The 25,440-nt window shown below is 36.9% G+C and overlaps 1 long non-coding RNA gene across 1 annotated transcript in view; it reads right to left on the bottom strand.

Moving 5' to 3' along the window:
- Positions 1 to 407: 407 nt before the first annotated feature.
- The window catches only part of LOC119773012, a 41,079-nt gene continuing 16,046 nt past the window's right edge, over positions 408 to 25,440 (bottom strand). Inside the window, exons 3-4 of the long non-coding RNA XR_005279331.1 lie at positions 5,806 to 5,882; positions 408 to 1,986 (exon numbers count right to left, since the gene is read on the bottom strand). This is a non-coding gene — a long non-coding RNA (uncharacterized LOC119773012). The remainder of the gene's footprint in view (positions 1,987 to 5,805; positions 5,883 to 25,440) is intronic.

Below are 25,440 nucleotides of genomic sequence, written 5' to 3'. Positions count from 1 at the left end.
AAATTAGTATATTAAACTACAGTGAGGACATACTCTTGTAACTTTATACTTTTTTTTTCTTTCACAAGATATGATATGAAAACTGTAGCTCATACAGTAGCAGTGTAACTTTACAGGCATTACTACATCAAAATGTTTTACTTCTTTAAACAGAAGCTTTTTTTATGTTCTGTGAAATATGTTTTCTCATATTTTATGATTTCTGTCTGGATAAACTACAACCGTGTCAGGTGTACGGTGTTGATCAGGAGGCTCTGGCGCTTTGATCATCCTGCCAGCTTTTATCAGCTTGCATGCTCTTTCCACAGCCAAAAGGGACCCAATTATGTCAGGCATACTGTTCTTTATGCCTGGAGTGCCACAGCATTGCACAGAAGGGAGGAAATAACTCATACCCAAAAGCAGTGTTTCAGTGAAGGAAAATCTTTATTTACTTGTTAAGAAATCTCCTTGATAAACTCAGTCATTTTTACACAAAGAAGGCTTTAATGAGAGAAATAATTTTCAACACATTTCAGAAGGCTTCCTTATGTGTTAAACAAACTGATGCCTGTTGGAACAAAGTAATGGACATTTTATCAGTTTGGTCAACAGTAAACAATCAGTTTCATTCATTTTTTAAAGTGCTTTATAGAGTAAAATTGATTAAAATAGTTTACAAAATTTCAATGTGTTTATAAAAGTAAAACAGAGCTCATGGTAATACTTTTTATACAAGCTTGAACGATATCACGATAAGAACTTCTCGGTAATCCCGACTTAAGAGATTCTAAGATTTTATTTGTTTTACCACAGAAGAAGCATAGCAAACCTCGTCTTACAGGTTTTCATTTGGATTAAAGGTATAGTGGGGGATTTTCGCGGAAAATGTAAAAGACCCGTCCTTTGCACTTTTGAAAAAAAATGCACATGCACAACCTTGTACCCGCTCCCGAGAGGGAATGCCTATTAAACACGTGCACCAGCCCATTTCTCCTCGTGCACGCTCTTTTCAAAAGTTGCTGTTTACATCGCTCATACAAGCTTACTTTCTGAAAGATTTTCAATTTTTCCACTATGTCAGACTCACCACTAGCACTGTAAGTGAAGGTGGGTATGAGCACGTAGGACGACTTTACATGAACAATTTAACAGAATGATTGACAATTAGGAGGACCACTTATTTTAATGATACACCCAGAAAAAGAACATTCAACACTATCCATTTATGGTCCAAGTATTGGGCTGGTCATTCCATAACTATGCTCTTTTGGGTCTATAACAAATATGTCACTTCCTAACTTGACTGTCTGAGCTTTTTAGGCACAAGTCAACAGGACATCCTTTGAATATATTATAGCTGACCTATGAAAACCGCCATGGTACCAAGAAAACCCTAACCCTAATATGAAACAACTGTATACCATGATAACTGGGCCCTATATTCTTCCCAATGTACTGTACCTTGAAATCAGTATCTAGGGATGGTCTGACAAAATGGCTGTGGACCCAAAAGAGACTTTTTTTCTTTCAGTGGTTCACAGAATTTAGGAAATTTCTCTTTAGAACTAAATTCTTTAACAATGTTTCTTTATTAGGGCTCCTTGTTGAAAGCTTGGTTCACAAGGACATCTTCCAGTTGTTGCAGCGGTCACAGGCAGATATAGAGCTGCCTTTCATCGACGATTCTTTGCCACTATTGTGATTCTATTCAATCTGTAATTGTTCATTTTCTCCTCAGTTGTTCTAGGATTTGAGATATGTTTGCTGAGCAGCCGAAAGTCAAGATTTAGTTGCATCCATTTCATGAATTTTGAGTCTGTTGGTATTTTTTTTCTTGCCAGCATATAAAAATACATAATTTTCCTAGTATAAGTATAGTTTTATACAAAAGCGTTGTATCATCTGTTTTGCGATGTTGCCATGTTTTGAGAGTCCAGTGAATCCCAGAGCTTCTTCTGGCCAAAAATTAGCTTCGTTCCTTCTTCATCCAAATAACTCCTCCACCTAAAAGGCAAATATGAAAAAATTAGTTGCTTGAATAACCTGAAATGGTTCATGTATTACATTTAATGGAAACAATGTCTATGCCATGGTTATGAAAAGAAAGGATAGGATAAGATGCCTCTTGAGCTTTAACAAAACAAAACTAAACTAAACAAAATGAAACAAAACAAAAGACCACATTCCCTGCTGAGTTTATCAGTGCTATAGTCTAGGAAACATAACTTGTTGGAGAATGTCAGCACGCTGCAAATCATGAGCCCTGGACGAAAGGAGCTACATTAGCTATGAGTTTCCAGTGTGTTCGAGGCAACAGAGGTCTCAGCAATATCCACTGACACTAGTTCCCCTCATATCAAACTGCACTTTCTGCCCATTGTTCACTCTGCACTTCTCACATGTATTGTCTTACACAATATTCTTAGAAGCTGATAAGACACCCATAAAAGGGAGTTTTATTTTGTAGCTGAGGACACAGGCCTGGGAATGTGTCTGGGTTACAGCTCCTTATTGTTTTCTAGAAGATAAAACTGGAAGGCTTTAAGGTTGAAAAAGAAAAAAAAAACTTTATTGGATCTTCTCTAAAAGGTAAATCTAACATGGATTACCGTCACCTCAGCTCTTCCAGGTATATAAAGAGCATTACATCCCGTATTAGATTTCACCATAACTATAGAACTCATAGGTCCCTGTAAAGTATTCATTTGACTCAAACTTTTATATATCTTGTCTCATTACAACCAAAAACTTCAATGTGCTTCAAGAGAAAGGCTTTGCACCTGTGTGTTATCTAATCTGAGTATCTGTGTAGGCCTCAGATAATATATATGTAAACACACAGATTTAGAAAGACCAAAGAACATCCCCAGAGAAATAAAGGAAGAAGTTTATTTATTGTCATGCAATGAGGGAATTTCAGTGCAACAAGAGAAATGCATAAAAAAAAAAAAAAAAAAAAAAAAAAATCGCATAAAAGATTTTAGAAATGTACATAAAACTGAATTAAGTATAAAATACTATGTGGTAACGGCAAAAAAATGTTAACATTAATACTGAGAAGTTATTGATAAAATGACCGAATATACAACTGGTTGTGGTTATTTTAAATAGACGATTTCACAATAAGTGACAGTTAAAGCAGCAAGAGCAGAGATGTGCAAATTACAATATAAACGGGCCTAAAGTCAGCAAAAAAAAAGCAAATGTCATATGTGCGCTTGGAAGCAGTGATGGTTATAAAGTATAACATCTGCTGGTAGGAATGATCTACAATAATGTGCATTAAGAATCCTGCAATCTGCCCCCAAAGTAGCTCTTCAGTTCAGTAAAAGATTTGTGTATTGCGTAGGATTGTCTAACAATTATGTTTATTTAGCCAGAGTCCTTCTGTCACCAACCACCTCCAGTGGAGTCAAGGGGAAATTAAAGCACAGAGATGGCCTTCCTGTTGAGCTTATCAAGTAAGGATTACAAGTAAGTTTTAACACAATATCCCTCATATTTAACACCTCAGACCAAAAGATGAAAAGTTGATGGCACAACTGTAACCTCATCAAGGTTGCTTGACTCTTGAGTGACTCACAGGGCTAAGAAATAGTTTGTCAAAAAAGCAGCCAGTGGTAAAGGTAGGAGTAGATTTCCACAGCTCATGTGGTAGAATTATAAAAAAAAAAAAAAAAAAAAAAATTACCTAACCGTCTTACAATCTGGTGTTTAAGTAAAAATTAAGAAAAGAAAAAGCAACTAAAGTAATAAAGTAATAAAGTAAAAAAAAAAAAGTTTAGCTGAAAAGTCGAAAGTTTCTCATAAGTCAGGATGTAGTCACAGCAAGTCTGACTTTTAAGATGAAAGTTTTAACTTTCTGGCCTTAACCCAAAAGTAGAAAAATAAAGCTAACATGTCTCATACTCCTAAACACACCATCCGTAATGTTAATCATGGTGGTTGCAGCATTATGAGGTAGGGGTGCTTTTTGTCAGATATTAGAAGAACGGTAGGGGAGTTGATGCTGGAAATAAGTGATTATCACTCTATCAAGTTATTCAGTAAGAGTCAGCAAAATGAAGAAAATACAGAAAATATTTACATGCTGTTTCCCTTAATCAATTTCTCTTTGCCCATGTCAAAAACATAGCAGCAGTTTATGCAGTGGCTGGTTTATGCCTGTCCTGTTTGCACTGGGCAGCAACCAATATGCATGACAATGATTATTTACACAGGAAATTGTCTGACCTTGAAGATTTTTCTGTCCAAAACATGCACAAACAAAAGAAAATATTACAGATATCTGGCCAGGGAAACTGGTTCATTGAGAAAAGTAAATAAAGCAGATTTTTGCTTTTTGTGCTGCTTTAGCTTTAAATAAAGGGTAATCTCACTGGGATATATTCACATATTTTTTTTTTCTCAGTATGTTTAATATGTAAGGCTATAATATTTTTGAGATTCAAGTTAATTTCAAGAGCTTGGCTTTTGTCTTTGCAAATATCTCACAGTAATTGCTAACTTTAGCCATAATGACCAGTTCTGGACTGTACCAAATAAAGATTCCAATACACTGCTTTTCATAGTAAACAGACATTTAGGCTGCAAATATTTAACACAAATTGCTTTAATAAGAATAACAAGCAAACATAACATTATACACAAGGTTCAGCTAAAATATGTCATGTCTTTTTACATAAAAATGCTTAGTTACAATCAACGGTTTTGCCTTTATTTTCCACAAAACAGAGAGAAAGTAAGCAAAAGCAGCAAATCTAAATATTGTAGCCATAGGCAAGTTGCACTACATAGACATATCAATAAGCAAATTATGCTCTACTAAACCTCAAAAGTATATTTATCTAGAACAAAAAAAATTGTGAAATCTTCTCTGATTTATGAAACATGATTATATGTCAGACTATCATTCAGTAAACTGACTGAGCCAGACAGTTAAGTCTGTTTCTGCCCCAGGTATGACAACAGGTAGATGAAGTTGTATAGCTTTGCTGTTTTCAACAGACAGCAGTAAAATCCCATCAGCTTTCCATTAAAGCTGAAATGGTGCCATCTGCAGAAAAACAGTCGGCTGACTAAACCCCTAAAATAGAAGGAAAGTGTGCACACATTCTTTAATCAGATACACAAATCCAATAAATACTATTTGACTTACAAACATAGCTTCACCCATCATGTGGTTTTGTTTTATTTTGTTTTGGACAGGTGATTGACCAGTAATTTGCAATCAATAAACATCACATCTGTATAAAACCATGACAGACTCAGCTATTCCTATCAAACCATTACTGTCCTGTTCTTTCTCCTGCAGTTCTGTCCATTCATCTAAAACTGAAGGAAACATCTGCTGTTTTTTCTCAGTCGGTATATATAGAAACAGGCATGCAATAACAACACTGGTCTCTCCAGTACCGATGAGGCCCTTTGTTTTATATGCTGGAAGCAATGTATTATCTCCTACATGTCTTGCAACCACAGCATGGTAAATTATGGATAACCCCTCTTCCTTCAGCAAAACCCCTCTTTCACTTCGGGGACCAGTCATGGTTTACCTGTCTAAATGCCCTTTCCTCATCTCCAGAGAAAAGGATGGGACAGTAAAATGTGGGTCAGGTGAATTCATTAGGGCTATTTTTCTTTTGTCTTCTACATTCACCAGTTTGGCAGAAACAATCTGACTCAAACTGTCTTGCTGATGCTGCGATACAGTATTATTTTTGGAAAAATTAATACATATAGCTACTTTTAAATCCTGAAAGTGACGCCCTATCTATAAAATTAGAAGACCAAAAGAGTAAATCTTTAACAGAGAGAGTTTACCTTAGAGATTGTGCGTCTATCCTCATGTCTCCAGTTTTGAGGGTTTGGTCACTTAAAGCTCCCGATCATCATCGAACCTAAAAACACAGGAAAAGTGTAAGGTTAACTTCTGTACATGTTTGGAGCTCTCAGAAGTAAATGGAAAACAAGGAATATATTATAAAAATAAAGAGTAAGCAGGATTAAGTAGAGAATGGTGTGCCATTGCATAGTCTCTCAGGTCTCCCTCCCCCATTTTATTCTGAGGTTACACTGAAAGAGTTTCAACTATTGTGAATTATTTACTTTATTCACCATCCAACCCTTTAACCCTTCAAAAGGAGTCAGGGTTGTAAATATACTTCCACAGGATCTCAGTTTGCTTCCATAGATTCAGGTATAAATGCATGACTGCATCTGTGTAGAAGTGCATGGTTGAAAATGTGCATGCAGTATATAGGCCATATCCCATGAGGTAACTTTTTCTCTCCCTTCTGCTCATTCCATGGTCAAATAAAAAACTCATTAGCGCTTCCTTTTGAAGGTATTTTCTTTGTGAGAATTCAGCACATCCCAAGTGGGAATGTAGTACAGCTCAGTCTGTGCAGTGTGAACATCCAAGACTCTGCATGACTGTGTCTGTCTATAAATCTATGTTTACTTTTTTTTTAAGGAAACCGCTTGGTCAGTGTGGGACAGAAACTTGCCAGCTACATCTAAACAATGGGTCAGAAGTTGTAACAATTTACATTGTAGAGCAGCCTCATTATAATTCAAATATTACCTTTTACACTAATCATGTTCAGTGAAGTTGAACTGTAAAGTGCCTTGAAATGACATGTGTTGTGAATTGGCACTATATAAATAAACTGAATTGAATTGAATATTATCCAAAGGATAAAACTGACAAGAAGTAGATTTACTGCATCAAACTTTTACATAGGACTTGAATAGTATTTTGAGGTATTGCTATTCTTCCTTGAGTACAATTATTAGCTGCTCTACCCACATCTAGTTCCTTTACTGAATGAAAAAAGGATATGTAGCCAAAAATGCTGCTGGCATAGACACACACATACATGTTTTGTTAAACCTTTGCCAACCAACCCTTAAATTGGCTATGCATTAAACATGAGTGAGTTTAACAGATATTTTGGTTTAAAAAGCTAACCCAACGATTGGGTTTAAGATTTTTTGTTAACCTATCAGATGTCTGAATCCCAAATGAATATAAACCCGAGTAAAAATTAGGGTCCTACACCATATATATCAATACCATTATTATAAAGATAATAGACTGATCAGTAATATGAAAAAAGAAGAAATCTGACATATATATTTAATGTCAGACATACTGAAGGAATATTAATATAGATAAGCTACATGCCCTATTCAGTTTATCTTCGCACACACATACACATGCAGACCTACATCAACTTTCCTTGGCTATGTTGCTGTGGTGTATCCCTGCATGCGGTGAGGTTGTCATGGATACACTTAGACACATCCGCCATCCCAGAAGCGGGGGGATGCTGAGTGCTTCAGAGGGACTGGCGCCAAGGCTTTTCCCCCTTTCTACCCCCTCCCAAACGTTCTGCCCCCTTCTTTTTTCCCCCTTCCCCCAAAATGAATCATAGATCCTTATGCTCTATGAAAAATGTCTCAACCTTAAAACAGCTCCCATCTTGTCAGCTGGGATGGCTTGAAAAAAACATGCAGCAGCTATCCTTCTATAGGTTTGTGGCGTTTCTTGCTCTAAAATCAGACGGATTATAAAATAACTGATACAAAATAGAAGAATGAAGCTACAGTTACAACCAGACAAAAAACGTGCTGCAGCAGGAGGAGCTAAAGACATTGAGGTAGATCTGGTAAAAGGTGTGCTGTTGCATAAATCTAGGTGATTATCTTAGTCTCTGGGCTGGGGTTAATCCTGAACTATTTCTCTTTAGCGGCAATTTTAAACAATTCAACATTTAAGGCACATCTGGGGGTTTATTATTGAAAGAAACCCAAAACACAATCTGTTCTAATCCATTTGGCCAACGACCAATGTTACTTGAATATGTAATGCAAATATGCACATGATACAGTGTGGGTAGCCATTGAGCTTATAGATATATTCCTAAAAAAACTACCATAGTAGTGTGATTTTTTTTATTTATTCATGTATTTTATTTATTTATTAAACAAGAAATTACAATATCTTTCTAAAGTGTCTAAATGTCTTATCTGAAGTATTTTGAATAAAAGGCATAGCAACATGTTAATGAATGGGTGATGAAATTATAGAGTTAATCTTCTATGACGTGCCCCCTCCTGTTACTACTCTCTGTTGCCTCTTTTTTAAGTGCCCTAGTGTGGCAGCACTCACTGTCTGCACATATGCTGACAAAAATAATCCAATTTGATTGGAGGGCTAATTTGAAGTGTCAATTATTTTTATGCAAATCGGGGTACAGTTCCTCTTGTCTAAAATGGGTCGAGGGCACAGATGTTATGCATACAGGCGTGTGAACGCCTGCTCAATTCTCCTTCCAAAAAAATTTGATAACAAAATATATTTACCCCCCCCCCCCCCCCCCCCCTTAACCCCTTTATCTCTACCTCTTAGGTTGTAGACCTGAAATACAAAGAGAGCCTCAATCGTAAGAGCAGGTTATTTACATGTGCATAGAAAGCAACGAACAGCAAGCAGATCATGAAATATTAAAACGTCAGGAAAATATAGAAGTGTTTGTTATTCTCGAAAAGACTGGAGAATACAGCAGCTTTGTTATATGTTTGATTGTTTGTCGTGGCTTGTCCTCTTCTGCTTATCCAGGACTACTTCTTCTTGTTTTGGTCTCGGATGAGTTTCCTGGTTCTCAGGCTCCACATTGTAAAATTCAGGGTGGGTAAATTCAGCAACAGCAACTCTACCATTTGTGTTTAACGCAATAAGTAGGTAAAGTTGAAGCAGAAGACTTTTTTGTACATTTAACAACTCTTTATTTAGAAATTCAACCAATATAATCAATTATTTATGTAAAACAAGTGTTAGCAAAATATCACTTACAAATGGTAAATGAAGAGCTTGTTATATTGTAGTACTTCATCACCCCAGAACAGTATAAAATCCTCAACGAGTTGAAGCAGAAGAATAAAAAGAAGAAGAAGGATTTGGCATGCACCTAAATATAAATAGCAAGTAATAGTTTCATAATTATAAAAGAGAATTAAATAATTTCCCCCTTAAAAGAATCAAGGATAGTGACAAACTAGTCTAGAGTCTCCTGCATGGACGATCCTTACAGCTGATGTGGCAGTTCGGGTAAAAATAAAAGCCCTTTCATGCCAAACATGGGATCAAACAACACTCTGAAGATTCTGGTTGCAACCCAACAATGGCATACATTCATACTGTTCTTCAAGACATACGCTTTTAACTCTTAAAGGAGAGAGAGAAAATGCAGCTTGGAGGCTGGGCTTGTGCTTATGGAAGGAAGTATAGTGATATCTTAGACAATAATGATGATCAACAGATTAGATGGTATCACCCTATCCTGTTTGTTTTTAACTTGAGGCTCCTGGAGGGCTTCTGTGATCCACAGCCAGACCACAAGTATTATTGGTCTGAAGGAACCTTGAGATAAGGGTGCAGAAAGTATGCTGAGAGACGGAATTTAAACATTAGAGATAGTCAACATAAGAAACAGTTTTAGATGTGCCTGTTTTAAATGCAAAAACACAACAAAACCATGTTTCTCCATTAAGTTTAAAATTTGCATGCAGTTTTTCTAATTTGCTGATATATGAATTCTTTGGAATTGTTATCTATACTGATTTGCCAAAAAGTCTTTCCTTCAAGTGCAGGCTGTCTTTATAATAGCAGTAGAGCTGCTAAAGCTGGAACACCGAACAGTAGCTCTGGCAGTTTGTTTGTTTTGCATTGGCTCAGTGGTTCTGGATGAAAATTAGTATGCTGTCAGAGATAGGAGGGCTTGTCAAGATCAGGAAAAACTCTCTACCCACCCACTGGGGAGAGTTTTACATTTATGAACAAGGTTGACAAGAAAGCTGACTAGTGTAAAGACAAGAATCAAATAAAATGGTGAAGAACATCCTGAATATTCTTTTTCATATGAGTGCACTGAGAACACCTTCACAGACAGATCTGCTCTCCCTCTGTCTCAAATGTCTGTTTATCTGTCAAGTCATTCACTCTCCTTACCCCCCACCCTCCACCCCCCCTTCTCCACACCCTCAAGCTCCTCTTCACTTTTTTAAAAACTATATGTCATGCATGTCAAAATGCACAGGCCAGTCCTTTTGAGGGCGTTCTGCTGGACCATGGAGCAAATAAACATCCATGTCAGGCGAAAACGATCTGGGGCCCCGCTTTCGCTGAGCCCAGGCTCTCCTGGGAAACACACAGCTCGCACAATGGATAGAAGAGGCCTTTTGTTGAGACTCTGGGAGCTTCAGGGCTAGCTCTGGATCAAACTAGGGAGGTGTAAGTGTGTGCGTGACTGGATGCGAGAAGTGTGTGTCCATTTCCGCATTTGTGTCTTCAGATACACACATACAGAAACTACAAGGACACATTCACACTTTTGCAACCCCCAGTGCAAAATCAGAGGCTTTTCTCATCACCTTAAATTCACTGTGACTAAATAAACTGCTTCATCCTTTTGCAATCGTTACAGAGGGCACAACGATGAATTTGAAACAGCCTCAAGTAATCGAATTATAAATAAAGGGAAAAAAGGTAGCAAAAGACACTGTTAGACCGATTAAAACCGGTTTTATGTCACTCTAAAGGAAGTTTCTGTTGTACCTTAAACAGATTCAAGCTCAAAGTGGCTCAAGCCACTGAGGTAAAGTGCAGGGAGATGTATACTGCTTGGTGGTAGTCAGGTCATGTTTTTGTTATATTATGGGGATGATTTCTCTGGAATGTTCCACACTGTGGGGAATTACAGGAACTTGTGGGGACTACCTTCTCGTCCCTATGATGAGAAGTTCTCATCTTGGAGTGAGGAGTAGGTTTAGGACTAAACTGTGAATTGAGTTTTGGGATTAGATATGTGTTAGTAATGGTTAGAGTTGGGGTAGGGGTCTAGGTTAGCCTATACAAATGGATGGGAAATCAATAGGAAGTCTGTATAATGATAGTAGGACACACATTTGTGTCAGTAGCTAAGAAGGTGAGATATATTGTTTTTAAAACTCTGAGTTTTAAACAGTTCAGTTGAAAAAATTCTTATCTCTCTTCACTTTTTTCATTACAACCACAAAATTCACTATCTATATGATGGACCAATATGAGTCTCCCATACTACCATAGATAAAAAAAAAAATCGGACACACGTTAAAATAGAACCTTTGACGAGGCCACTGCAACAATCCAGTATCTTTTTTTTGGTTAAACCATTCAGTTGTATTCCTGAGTTTGCCCATAGCGCTGGATGTTTCTCCAGAATGTCCCAGTTCACCTCTTCCTACCAGGTGTTACCAGATTTGTTGTCTTGAACGAATAAACAATTCACAGAGCACCAAGCTGCCACCACCGTATTTTATAATGTTGAAGGTGATTTTAAGGTGACATAAGGATCAAAATGTGTAGGTTTGATTCTATTTCACCATCTGATTGACTTATAACCAGACCATGCATATAAACTCTCGTTAAGTTTCTACCTGACCTGTCCACTGTTCTCCTTGGTCTTTGTGGTACACTGTTTACTGATGTTTTCCAGCAAACAGAAAAAAAGGCTTAAATCAGAGGCAACTTAACTTTTGCCCAGTTTTTCTAACGATGTTTTGACACCTATCCAGGAGCCCTTTTCTATGGATGTGGATAGGTGTTCGAAAGTCTTCAGAAAAACTGTCTGTCCGGTTGCCAGCATCTTAAGAATGTTTTGTCACTGCCACGAGCCGAATGACTGAGAGCTTACACATGCATGTTTCTCTAGCAAACGTTTCACATGTCTATGATAAAATTAAATTATACATAGACTCTCCTAAATAAGTAGGAAACTTCTAAAGGCACTTGGGTGTTAATCTGGCCAGCCAGACTGGTTTTTCTCATATAAAAAGATTTTATGTCTGAAAAGGTGAAGGTAGAGTCCAGTTTCAAGGGTGGGACCTGGGCAGGTACTGTATAACAGAGTCAGTGAAAACAGATTAGAACCATTCAGATATCTAGGGATGTGTTTAATCTGAAAGACATTCTACATCAGTTAACCATTCCTAAAAGTTCAATTGCAATCAAACAGTGAGTAAAAGAAAGAAAGAAACATTTTTAATTGTTATTTATTTCCAGCAGATTATATTTAATACATTTGCACTTCTTGCTGCTACCTTGCTTCTGGCTGTATGCCTTTATTGTTGGATCTCCAGGAACTCTCCTTTGTGGAATGAACTCACGGCCCCAGAGTATTCAATCCCAGCAACTGCACGTTCTCTGGAGCTTCCCCTTTCACTGTCAGGGTATTTCCACCTTACTTAAATCTCCCTCTTGAGCTTTACATCCTCTTTCTTTCTCGCTACCTACCTTACCAAGCATCCAACTCCACCCCTCCTCCTGCTAAGCCTCTGCTTTGCTTTTAACTGCTTTCAACCTCAATTTTGGGAACAATGAAGTTGTTCTGGCTGACAGTTTGGGCAGCAGAATAAGTGTTGTCTAAGCCTGCTGTGTGGCCCTGTAGTGGGCCCATTCTCCTCCTCGCCAGCTCAGTTACCAAGGGCCTTGTTGGTAGGACACTGAAGACATCCATCCCCACACTTCCAACCTGACCTCAGCAATTCATCTTGCAACCACAGCTTGGCTCACCTTCACCTCCTCTCTCTACTTCCTCGCACAATTATTTGGATGAATACACACAGAACCCAAACACAAAGCTGCTTGTTGTGTTCACTTCATGAGGAGTATAAATGGCCTTGCCATAAACTCTGAGGGTGCACAAGGTCCGTAAAGCTTTTCTCCTTCACATGCTTAATCCAGAATTGTAGTAACCATCTGTTGTGGTGAGGTCATTGCCAATCCAGAGCCAAGTTAGCCTGATTTACTCAGTTACTTCATGCCTTGTAGGATGTGCCAGGGCGAGTTGTGTATTGGGGTCAGCTGTAAAGACAAAGCCTGCAGCCCTCTCTCTTATGTCGCTTTCAGTAAGCATCAAGCAGCTTCTCTTTTCCTTGCATGCCCTGCCTCTCCTCTAAGAGCCATCTTTTTATCCAACAGTTGCTGTTATTTTGCCCCTGCTCAGTAAATTAACAAATAATTATAAATAATGTAAACTAAATATTTTTTCTATGTGCACCAACTTTGTAATTTTCATCAATACATAAGCATTGAACATGTGAAAGTGGCTTAGGGAGGCCCTGATGTGGGGGACCATATGTCCAGGCGTTGTACATCAGTCGGTTCACACCCAGCGCTTGGCCAGACCACCATAACTTAGTTTGTCTTCAGCACAAAGTTTAGTCCAAGCTTGGCTGGGTTCATTAGGAACCTATTCATTGGAACCAATGAAGCTTACCGGACTGCCAACAAAGGGGCTAATCAAACCCACTGCAGCTCCAACCCTTCTTTTACCAGTCTAAAATCTCTTCCTCTATCATTTCTGCCACCTAACAAAACTCAAATATGCAAGTAATGGTTTAAAGGCCAACAGTAACACTTGCAATCAAATATGGATTGCTGTACAGAAATAAAGATAGATAATTTGTCTCTGCCCTGTGTTTGCACTTGTATGTGTTATCTTTATCTGATGTAGTGTCATTTTCACAGCTGACAGGCACTTTTCTGTGTCTTTCAATGTGTGCTCTTTTAAATACTGTGTTTGGAATGAGTGCCTGCCCACAATGTCTTGTTTGTGCATTCGAGAACATGGGTAAGCTGAAGGATGTGCTGCACTAACAATGGAGCGCCCCAGGGTGCAGAACACTAGAAATGACCTTGAACCTCAGCATTCTCCATTCCCATGGCTGCAGGGACGGTAGGCATGTCTGTGGATTTGATATGTGTGTGTTTGTTAGCAAAGAGCAACACCCAGGCAATAGATTTTATTTTATTTTTTGTTGTATTTTGTTTAGATAAGAAACTCCAGATGTATACGAATTTTCAATCATGAGCACAACTGAAATGATCATCAGTCATCCACAAATGTCTGAATAGTTGGAATATACTATTCAGTTAAGTTGAAATCAAATCTTTATGTACACTGTAAAATGTGAAAGGTGTCCTTTTTTAGTTAAGTTAAAATGGCTAAACTGATTTCTAATTGCAACATTTTGTGGGATATTTTTTATCATTCCTGTGGACCTTTTTATTACATACCGTATGTTTTCATTCAATATTTATTATAAATAGCTTTTCAGATATCTTTCTACGAGGTTTTTACAACAGTTTTGTTTAATTTTGACCCAATCCTTTGGGGAGAATTGGTTTAAAAGAGAATGATTTGTAGGCTTCCTTGATCACAAATTCTTTTTCAGCTCTAGCAACAAATTTTTTATGAGACTGAGATCAGAGCTTTGTGATGGCCAGCTCCACACCTAGACTTTTACATTTGGAAGAGTTGCACAGGCTTTAGCTTTTGGGATGATGTCTTTATTTGTTATTTGTTTGTTTTGATTGCTTTCTATAGCTTGCAAGTTGCCCATTTTTCCTCCAAATGTTTAAAATGTTCATCATGACAACCAGACCGAGCAACTTTATTTTTAGGTTAGTCAGATCACAGGACATGTCTTCAAAAATGCCAGCCTTTGGCTATGGAGTATATTTGCTAAATATAATCAATCATTTTGTGTTGCTTTTTTGGGGCAGTAGCTTCCTTCTCTCTAGCTGGACTACAAATGATACAGTTTATATTTTCAAATAACTAAGTTAATTGTGAATAATAATGACACTCCCTAAGTAGTATAACCCAGATTCTTTACAGGCTTTAAAAAAAAAAATTTTTGTTTCTTATTATGATGTTAAAATTTGTTAGAATTCATGGGACAGAACTCTTCACCTTCTTGAACAGTATGCTGGTAGGACAGAGTCTTTGCGTTTATGTTTTAGTGTTGGATTAGATAAATGTGGTATGTTCATGGGCTTCAAAAATAAAATCAAGAATAAACAAGCTGATTGGAGCTTGCCTCAACATCCTTATCAGGGAAGTCATATTATCGGTTTTCCTTATGAGTTTGAATTACAATAGCTTCACAGAAAAAAATCATGCTTTTATTTACATAAAAATATGCTTTCAACTTAATATTAACTCATTTGACACGTGTTCCTTTTAAGGTAATACCACTGGCTAATTGCAGTCTGCACCCACAGCTTAAGGGAATTGTGTTTAAATGCTGCTTGAATTTAATGGTTTGTTTTGGATCCAGTCATGCTATCTATTTGTTAAGGCTCTTATTGAGAAGGTTTGTGTTACATTATCGGGTGTATTATTGCTTTTTACCAAATAGACCCTCTTTAAGATGCTATGGCCTTGAAGAATTTCATCTGTCCTTAATATATGACTAAACTCTCAGCCAGAATACTGATAGTCCCCAAAATCTTCTATTTAGGAATAACTTACATGCATACCAGACCATTTTAAACATCATCCACATCTTTCGAAAAGGTAACCATCCTAGCACTGGGCTGTTGGAGGCAGATGGTAGCCTTTTTTTTTTTTTTTTTAAATATATTTTTGAAAGAAAAAATAAAAACATTCTGAAAAAGCTTTACCCCAGAGCTTTATGGACAATGAAAAAATGCGAAAGTTTGAATATTATTTGATTATTTTCTAAGCAATCACTGAAACCACTAAATATAACAAAATATGCACCCTGCAAGAAGGCCAGCCAGCAGAAAGGTTGTATACACAAACAGAAGTCCAAATAAAGTGGTCGTAAGGCTTGCTTATACTCACATACAAATGCAACACACACAGATGAAGAGAACTTGCTGGTAGGGGGTACTATGGGCGGGGGAGAACCAGCAAGGGGTGTTAAAGGCCATGCCACCAGCTTCTGCTTGGACACAAATGTCAGCAGCGGGACTACCTGTACGCAGGGACCCAGCAGTGACATAGCAAAGATGATCAAGGAAAAAGAGATAAAGAGGCAGTAGAAAACCTTGACCACCTGCAATGATTACGTAAAGAGAAAAAGAAGATAAGCTTAGATTCCTTTCTATAAACCTAAAATTTCATTTTGTTCTGATTGCTTTGTGTTGTTTCTGTATAATGTCCAAAAAGATAAATGACTGTGATAATTTTACTCCTCTGTATCTTATTCAATATTGTTTATCAAAGCAACATATCTGCACATATCTGGCATTATACAAAGCCAGAGGACGGTGTGTTTCAGACTTCAAAGTAGCTTTCTGCCTCAAACTCTATAGAATGGGGGAAAAAAATACTTTTTTTGTCCAAAAGTAGCTAAATTTAGGAGTAGCAGCGGCAAAGTGATGGCAAACGGAAGTATGTAAATGTAGTTCCTTACCACTTTTCTTTCATGTTTAATAATAAATCCCCCAGAAACTAAACATAGAACCCAATGTCCATTGCAAAACTAAAATCAATCAATCAATAAATCAATCAATAAATCAATCCACCCTAACCTTGCCCACATCAAAACACAGCAATGCCCGCTGCAGCACTCTCTATTATATATCTGCCACAGCTTGTTGCTTTTTTTGGCCTATAGACATAAACAACAACTAGAGAACCACTAAAATCAAACATCAGACCATGTTTTTTCTTAGTAGGCATTGTCTATGCGAACACACACGCAAACACACACAAACTTAATAATTTTCTTTCCTCCCCAAGGGCCTTCATTTCTTATTGTTTTCCCCATTTTCAGTTTCTGACTGGAATCATAGCAATGTTCCTTAGTAGAAGGCATCACAGACGGCAGAGGTTTGAGTCTGTGTTAAGGCAGATACATTCCTTGCCATTTCTCACAATAAAGATTGCTGCTATTATCTGAAACTATTTCTCCAGATGACAGAAAAAGAAGGAAGTAGACATGGAGGGGGAAGAGGGTGAAGGAATTTCAGCCAGCTTGCTGTATGATGTGCTGATAGAACCTTAGTGACAATTTTGTACGTGATTGTCAGTGTCACTCAGAGATACATTGCGATAGCTTTCCGTATGCATAGCCCACTCCTAGTGTGTTATTACTGTATAGTTTTTATTTTAGGTACAACTGCCTGGGGACAAAATTGTGTGAATCAGCTGTGATTGTATCACTGTTCCTTTTTACATAGTTTCAGTTAAGTATATAACTGCAGGCCAGGTCATTTTATTGTGAGCTCACCTGTGTAATGAGAGAATAGTAACAAAAATTCAAATTCAGACCTGGCCCTTTTTAACACCGAAAGCCAAAATAAAATTCTTTATGGCCATTGGGCATGCATGGTGGGAAAAAAAGCTTGATCCAAGGGAATTCCTGTGTTTTCTTTTTGGGTTGTGAAAAACCCCAGTAGCCATTCAGCAAAGATGGTGCACCATGGTGTGCTCCTTGCTAATTAAGTGCCACTGACAACAACGTAATGTATTCTGTTGTGAGCATCCTGTGCCCATGTTTATTACAGCAAAACGGAGCATGAGCTTTCCTCTTTGTTTTGCTTTTCTCCTCTGTTTTCTTCTTTCTATCCCATGTTTTGCTTCCTTCTCTGTGGGGCTGGAAGGGAAATGTGATACAAAGATGCTATGACAGGCAAAATATCTTAGCTGCTTTGAAAGAATGCAACAAAGGGAAAATAAGAGGGATGCAATACATTGGTGAAATAAATGGTAAAGGAAGGGATCATCGATGTAGAGATGATAGGGAAAGATTGGTGAAACACGTTTCAGATAGGTGAATTGGAGGGAGAAGGAAAAAGTTGGAAGAGGTTGAATTCAAAGAATGGCAAAAGAGATTGGCTTCAGAAAAAGTGCCTTTCACTGTTTCCCTTTACTACTCCTTTCTTCTACTATAACTACCCCATCTTCTAGACCTCCCAGGTTCCCACAAGCTTCTATTTTCTCCAAAAAATATCTTCCTTTACACATCCTCCTACTTTTTCTTGCTCCCTTTTCTTTTCACTTCCCATCTTTGGTGACTTTTTCTTGTCACCACGTCTCGTTTGTCCCCTAATGAGAGCTAGCAGGACAATGCTTGTGTTGTTGAATGCATTTGGAAATCTGTGCGGAAACAGCTGCTCTTTATCCGGAACTGTGAGCCATCCCATCTTTACCACAGCTGGGCCAAAGGCTGATTAGGTCTGTCTTGTGAGTGCTGCAATAAGGTTGAGATTAGACTCATCCAGTTTCCTTGCCTTGTTCAGTCATAACTCCTACTGCTTTTAGTCACTGGTCTCTGCTTCCCTCAGATTTGCATATTCATCAACAAAAGAATCTGATTTAGAACAGAAGTTGGATAAAAGAAACAGAGATCCAGTCAATTCAAGGAGAAACAGAGAAGGTGTGACACAAATGTCAAACCAGGATCATTTTCTAAATCTAAACTATTTTTAAATGTCCTTCATGATATAGAACTAGGCTGACTTATTATCAGAAAGTCCCACTTGGGTTTTAAAATGCTGCAGGCAGTGAAAAAATGTCTGACTGTATGAAATAACAACACACTTTTGTTCAATAATGATCTGAAATAACAATAATAAAAAATGGTGGCTCTGTTATTGCGCTGATGGTGGTGGCAGAGACATTCTGAATCAGTGGATTGAAAGCGTTTTCACTCAGCCACATCCTCCTGCTCCACATTCTGTGACAGACATATGCAACCAGCACTATATGCAAAACAGCAGCATGAATATGCGTAATTAGGTGGGACTGGTGTAATTTTTCTGGGTTATGGGATGTGACATTTGTGGGGCAGGAGCATACATCAGCGTAAGCACGACTGGCAGAATGGAAATCCCTGTCTCTGCAAAATCACTTTTTACACTTTGATGGACAAAAAAGAATGTTAACCTGTAACAGACATACCTTGCAAACATATTGTATTTTGTCCTGTAACCTTATTTTTATTTCATTGAGATTATCTAGATCAACATAAAGCAGTTCATCATTTTGAAAATAGTAGAATGGTAAAATGGTTTTCACAATATTTTATGTGTAAAGATTAGAAAACTCTACTGTATACAGTCTGCAGAAGTTTGTTAGCCAATATTATTTCAAAAACAGCGTAAAGACCAAGCAGGTCAGGGATAATACTTGTGGAATAAGTTAAAAGCAGGGTTACAAAAATAATGTATGGTGATGGCAGCATCATGCTGTGGGCATACGCTTTTCCAGATGGCCGAAGTCGGAGGGAGAGCTGGATAGAGCTATATACAAGGCAATCCTGCAAAACAACTAGTTACAAGCTCAAAAAGACTTGAGACTGAGGCGGGGCTTCAAATTCCAGCAGGACAAAGCCCCTAGTTAATTTTTGTGAAGTTGACATAATAAAAAAAAAAAAAAGAAAAAATAGAGTGAAAAAAAAAACAATTAATAGTGAAGATATTTTTAAAAAGACAATTGTCATGTTAAATGTTAGCAGAAGTTGGAAAAAATACTGAGTATTAAAGTAATATGAGGGTCTTTAAAGGATATCCATGTCCAAGAAATATTCAAACTTCAGGAGCCTGTCCTGAAGTCAAGGGTAGATGGATGCAGAATTCAGCTTTCCAAAAGGCCCAACAAGGCACTGAATGTAGTATTATGTCTGCATTTAAACAGCAACAAAAAATCTTCTAAAAAAAACTGGATAGAAAATACTTAATAATAGGTAAGCCTTTTTTAGGTAGAAGACATGAAATACAGTAGTCCACCAAAATATATGAGGATTATCAATAAAAACAAGCAATATAAATGAAGTAAATATAGTTTTAGATGCATAATGGCATCAACTTGCACCATCAATTTAATATGAAAAAACATACCGTAAATAGAGAAATATGCTTTAACTAAGCTAAGATCATTTTTGTCAGTTTGCACAATATACAGTTTAATATCCCTGATCTAAACTTTTTGCGTTGGAAAAGCTGGACCAGAGGCCATTTTGGATATCATGATGCTGTGGTATGTTTTGGTTCTCTTTCATGGCATTCAAATGAGACGTTCCACCAAAAGGCATGCATAGAAATTTACAAATGAGGATAGCTACATCACCATGGCCACTCTGCCAAATGTAACCATTATTAACTCTATCATATTTTTGTAACCATAACAACACACATAGGTACATATGCATGACCATCCAACTCGATAATGCTCTCTCCCCCTTTATTTCTTTCTCTATTCACCCTTTCATAAACTTAGAGACACATAAACACACACATGTACACACACACATGAAAAGCAGACTGAGATGTATAGCACAACGCTACAATCCAGTGCTGTGCCACACGTACTGAGGGGGTAGGACACATCCCTCATAGCACCCAGGAAATTAACTTGACATTTGATGGAAACAGAAAAAAATATATTTAGGTGGGGGGAAGGAAAAAAAAAAAAAAAAAACTCTGCACCACAGCAGACATAGCCGAAACTCATCCCCTCATTCACCCATCTCCACGCTAACACCCCCCCACCCCTTTAAGCCCAGGGACGCATTCGAGGGGGATTTCAGCGATCTGCAATGCAGACGCCACTGGGTGCCCACGAAAAAATGAGCTTCATCTTCTGCCTGTCCTTGTCAGAATATTATGCTGTCTGTCCCTCTTTGTTTGCATCCCTTATAGAGACTCCATTTTCATATTTTCTCCCTCTTGTTTGAGCATTTCTATTCGGAAGAACCTTGGAAAAAACGTAGCGGGTTTGTTAGTGTTCAACAGATTCAAATTATCACTTCCCATCTACTGAATACAATAATTTACAATGAATGCTTTGCCATTGCCTCTCTATTTGTTTGCTGTTTTCTTGAATAGTGCCATATATTCAGATATGTCTTTAAATCTATGTAAAGCTCTGAAAAAATGTTTCACATTTACCATTGCATCATACCAACATTTTTGGTATTACTATCATATAATTATTTTGTTTAAACTTTTTTTTTTTATTATCGACAGATCTGCGCAGCTATTGCTGCACTTTAGCAAACAACCCCCATAAAAGTGAAACGTGAGCTTGCACCAATATTAACAATCTCAATGAAAGCCTGTTAGTAACCTTAGCAAGAAGCTTTGAACACCCTGACTGAATTCAGGCTACAATTAATACATCATTATGTTCCCCTGCCGTTTAGACCTGCACTTAGTCTAACACACATGTAGGAACACACACACACACACACCAACAGAACGTGCAGCAGGCCAGCAGACCAGCTAGTGTCTGTCTAAATATCGCCTGCATTAGACATGCAGGAATGCTAACATTATTATGCACAATTGCGAATGTCTGTCTGAGAGCGCCTTCCCCCCTTTTCTCCTCTATCATATTGTGTCTGCAGGTTCTCTGTGTGTGTGTGTGTGTGTGTGTGTGTGTGGGTGTGTGTTGGTGTGTGTGTGAGAGCTTTTGTGCATATGGGCCACCAAAAGAGGTTGTTTATTGAAATTTTTATTTATGTCGGTTTTTTTGTATGAAGTTTTAGACAAACTGCAAAGTGTAAGACTCTGCTTGTTATATTTGTAAGATGCTAATTTATTAATATTCCGAACAAGAATGTGTGTCTCAATTCTTGGACTCAGTTCTACGTAAAGAACATGCACTTTGTTTTTTTTTTATATTTGGGGATTTGTAAGGAAAAACTGTAATGAATGCTTTATCTAAGACATATTAAAGAAAACATCCAAGCTACCATTTTTTAGATTGCATGCATATGAGCCATTCTGAAATAATGTAGTAATCCTATGAGGGCTTTAAATTTGATATTCTGAGTTTGTCTAAGCATTAAGGATAGGCATATTATTCTTTTTTTAGAACATGATAAAAAAATGTGCAATAACCTGATCGTTTTGATTATTGCATGCAAATGTCATGCATAATAATGTTTTTTTTCATTTTTTCACTATGAAGGCGAAAATGTGAGCTGCGTTTGTTATAAGCGTGTGTCGCTAATATCAGCTCTGCATTCCACTGGGGCGGTGCCATCAAAATATTGCATCATCCTTACGAATATGCACACTCTGTCTAAGCTGAGTGCTGTTTTCAGGTATTGTCTGTCACATTTGCATTTACCACATTTAGGAGTCTTCCTACTGTGCCCTTTCTTGCATCATAATAAATAGAATGATCCTTAACAAAGAATAAATAAAGTAATAGAGATGCAGAGGTCCATATTCCTTAGGCATTGTGGGTAAACAGATCTAACCAACAATCATGTGGAGTCCTTTGTATTCCTCTCTACTCGTACAAACTCCTTTCCTACCACACACACTGCTATTTCTCGCCCCCGGCAATTTGCATGTATTTGCATGATTTTCAGCATGTGCATATCCTTTGTTCTGACTGTAGGATGATGCAGGAAAAACCCTCCCTATGGATTTCTGTTATGCATCCAAGGCAACGCTCGTTGAATATAAAATGTAAAAATAATATATAATTAAACACTGGTTTAATGAAAAAAATATGTATATTACAGTGCGGAAATATGGTGCAGAAAGAAAATACAAATTGTAGTTTTGATGCATTAGTGCCTGTGATGCTTTGAATGGCTTCTAAGGATAAAATATGGAATTATTTATAAAATATGACATAGGAGAATTATAATTTGAAATGAAAATACTCATAAAACCCTTTCACATATTTTGCAATATTTTTGTAGATAGTTGATGGGATTTCTTAAGCATTAAAAGTGTTTGCTTTTTGTATCATGTAATCCAGCAGAAGCCTTTTGGGAGAATCAATTCAAAGGCTTTTATCTTTTGTATAAAACATTTAGGGCATATTTTAATTCTTTGTTGTTTAATCGCTGTAGATCAGACACTATGCAGGCATCAAGTATGGATATTAGCCTGCCGTAGTTTTTCAGACATATGCAGATCATTTTATTAATAACTGTTAACTACCACTGCTGGCTTAGGAGTCTGCCAGTTCGAGTGTTAGGGGGTTTATATTAATAATTTGAGGGTCTCATTATAAAGACGTGCTCCCAATAGCACCCTAACCGTAAGCGGCCTTAGCGCCCATATGCATGTCTGATAGATTACAACTGTAAATAAAATGAATAAATATATTATGAGCAGCTATATGAAGTAAACATGATTTGGTTTTATTACTGGTTATAGATGACTAAAGAACAATTTACAGTCCAAATATTTTTGTATCCCCTGAGTTTTAGAATTTATGATGTAATATGTTTCATATGCAAATGTATATAAAATACACACACACAAAAAATAATACATTAAAAAGATTGCTAGAAAAAGTAAATCCCTGAGCTGTATGCAAGGCATTTCTAATTCTAATGCAAAACATTTCCAACGCCATAGTTTTCTTTAAGGCATTTTATTATCAAAATGTTCCACAGAGTTTACTTCATGAACCATTTATTGATTCTGCAAGTAAAATAAAAGACCAAAGGAGATGAGGAACTCAATGAGGTATATTCCCTGTGAAGATTGTTTGCCCATCTGTGTGGATTATGGGTTCCAAAGTTTGTATTACAAGGGGGTTTCATGTAAAATATGAATATGGTCTCAGTGAATATAGTCACTTTACCTGATTGAAGGAACTGAATGTTTGGTCTTTAGTAAACAGAAATATAATCCATATTGTATGGATTATAATGACTGTTAGTATGTGTTTGTAATGAGGTCTTTAAGCAGCAGTGCCTAATTTGATTCTTAGCAGGGTTGTAAAAATGCTAATCCTGCTTTAGCTAGAGACAGTTCTAACTTTTTCTATAAAAATACCTACTTTGGTTTTCTTCATCCAGTGTGCAAACTCAGGACCATTTTGTTAACATAACCTTAACATCTCAGTAAGTGAATGTTGATCCCATCTCAGTTCACTGAATTTAATACATATTTATGCACTGAAGCTGAAGTTCAATGTGATGCTTTAACAACACAAATCAAACCATTTAACTCTATATCTCTGCGAGGATAAGCTTTTATATCACTAGGCAATTTAGTAGGATTCTTTTTTTGACAAGGATATGTTTGTCAGCATGTCATACAAATAAAACATCTCTAAATTGTACTACTAGAGGTTACAAATAGCATTAGAATGTAGAAAGGCCAGGTATGTTTAAGGACTAAGGGTAAAATAAATTTTAATGAATGAGGTTAAATACAGTCTAAAACTGCAGTTCTGTGCAATAACTGATTTGAATTCTGTGGGGGGTGAAACAAGAATAAGCAGTGGAAAACTCTAAGAAATAGATCTCTTATCATTGCAATACTGGTCTAACTTTTTTGTATGGCTTAGGCTCTGGTGTCAATGTTTGTTTTATTTCCCTTTTTTTTTTGCCTGAAATCTGCTTGATCAAAAACAAAAATAACACTGGAGTTACACACATGATATTTCAAACGTTTTGTCTCTGCCTCCAGTTCCTAACAAAACCAGTTCAAGTTTAAAGTTGAAAAAAAAAAAAGATAAAAACCTGTATATAATAGCCACTAGTGGTACTTCCCACTTGGTAGCATTAAAGGCTAGTCCTGGGCAAGCACTAGTACCAGTTAAGCATGATGGTTCACGTAGGAGTTATGTTTATTATTATTATAAAAAAAAATATTACCAAAACATATTCTTTTAAAAACAGGATTTGAAAACCAGGAATTATCTGCCTTGTTTTCATTCTGCACCGAGAATTACAATTTGAGTTTACTATTGAAGATACAATTAAAAGGACATTTTTCAAACTAAATGTTTTTATTTGACTAATGTCATTAAGGACATTTTTTTGCAGAGCTAATATGTAAACTGTAACAAATGCATTCAATTCTTATATCAATGTTCTGGTTTTGCCTCTATGACTAACTTTTAACTGAAGTCATAAGATGGGTTTCTGAAATGTCAGTATAGGCTTTGAAATCAGTCATGTCAAATACCTTTAAATTGAATGATCCACAGGGTTTTCTCTGTGAAACAGGATAGATTGCAAAAATCTTTTTCTACTGTTTTACTTTGCATTCTTTCCTAATTGGACCTTCTGAGAACTTCACCAAAAGTGAATAAGTTTTGGGAGTAATTAAAGGCAGTTAAACCATAGCACACTAGGGCCCAAGGGCGCTGACATACAACCTCACTTAATCAGCCTTTTTTCACCTCGCAGACATTTTACTTTTTTATTTATTTTTTTTTAGAACTGATGTAAACTCTGGATAAGTGGGATTCTGAATCTATATGTAAATATATAAATATATATTTTGCAGCATCGCTTCTCTCCAATCCCATCACCGAATGTGAGTAGGTACCTCAAGAGGTCTCTGAGTTAAATAAAAAGAAAAGAATTTCAAAGAAAAGGATCTGAAATACTTATGGCAGGTTATACAGAATTCTTTTTGCCTTTTTTCTCTATTTGAAATAATTATACACTCATTATAATGCTTAACATTTTTAACTCGTAAAATGGCACTTCTATTTCTGGTGAAATGTCAAAATAGTTGTTTGTGTTCTACATGCAAAGTAAGCGCTGCCTAGGATGATAGAGAAGTTGTATGGATATTAAGAGTAAATGACATGAATAAAAGGATGTCTAGGTTAAATGTGCTGTTTGTGTTTAATTGTGATGTTGAAATACAAAAAAAAAAAA

This window comes from Cyprinodon tularosa, unplaced genomic scaffold (genome assembly GCF_016077235.1).
Source record: "Cyprinodon tularosa strain WSP-4 unplaced genomic scaffold, ASM1607723v1 ctg74, whole genome shotgun sequence".
Classification (NCBI taxonomy): Eukaryota; Metazoa; Chordata; class Actinopteri; order Cyprinodontiformes; family Cyprinodontidae; genus Cyprinodon; species Cyprinodon tularosa.
The sequence above is the reverse complement of the archived record's forward strand: the minus strand, read 5'-3'. Positions and strand labels throughout refer to the sequence as shown.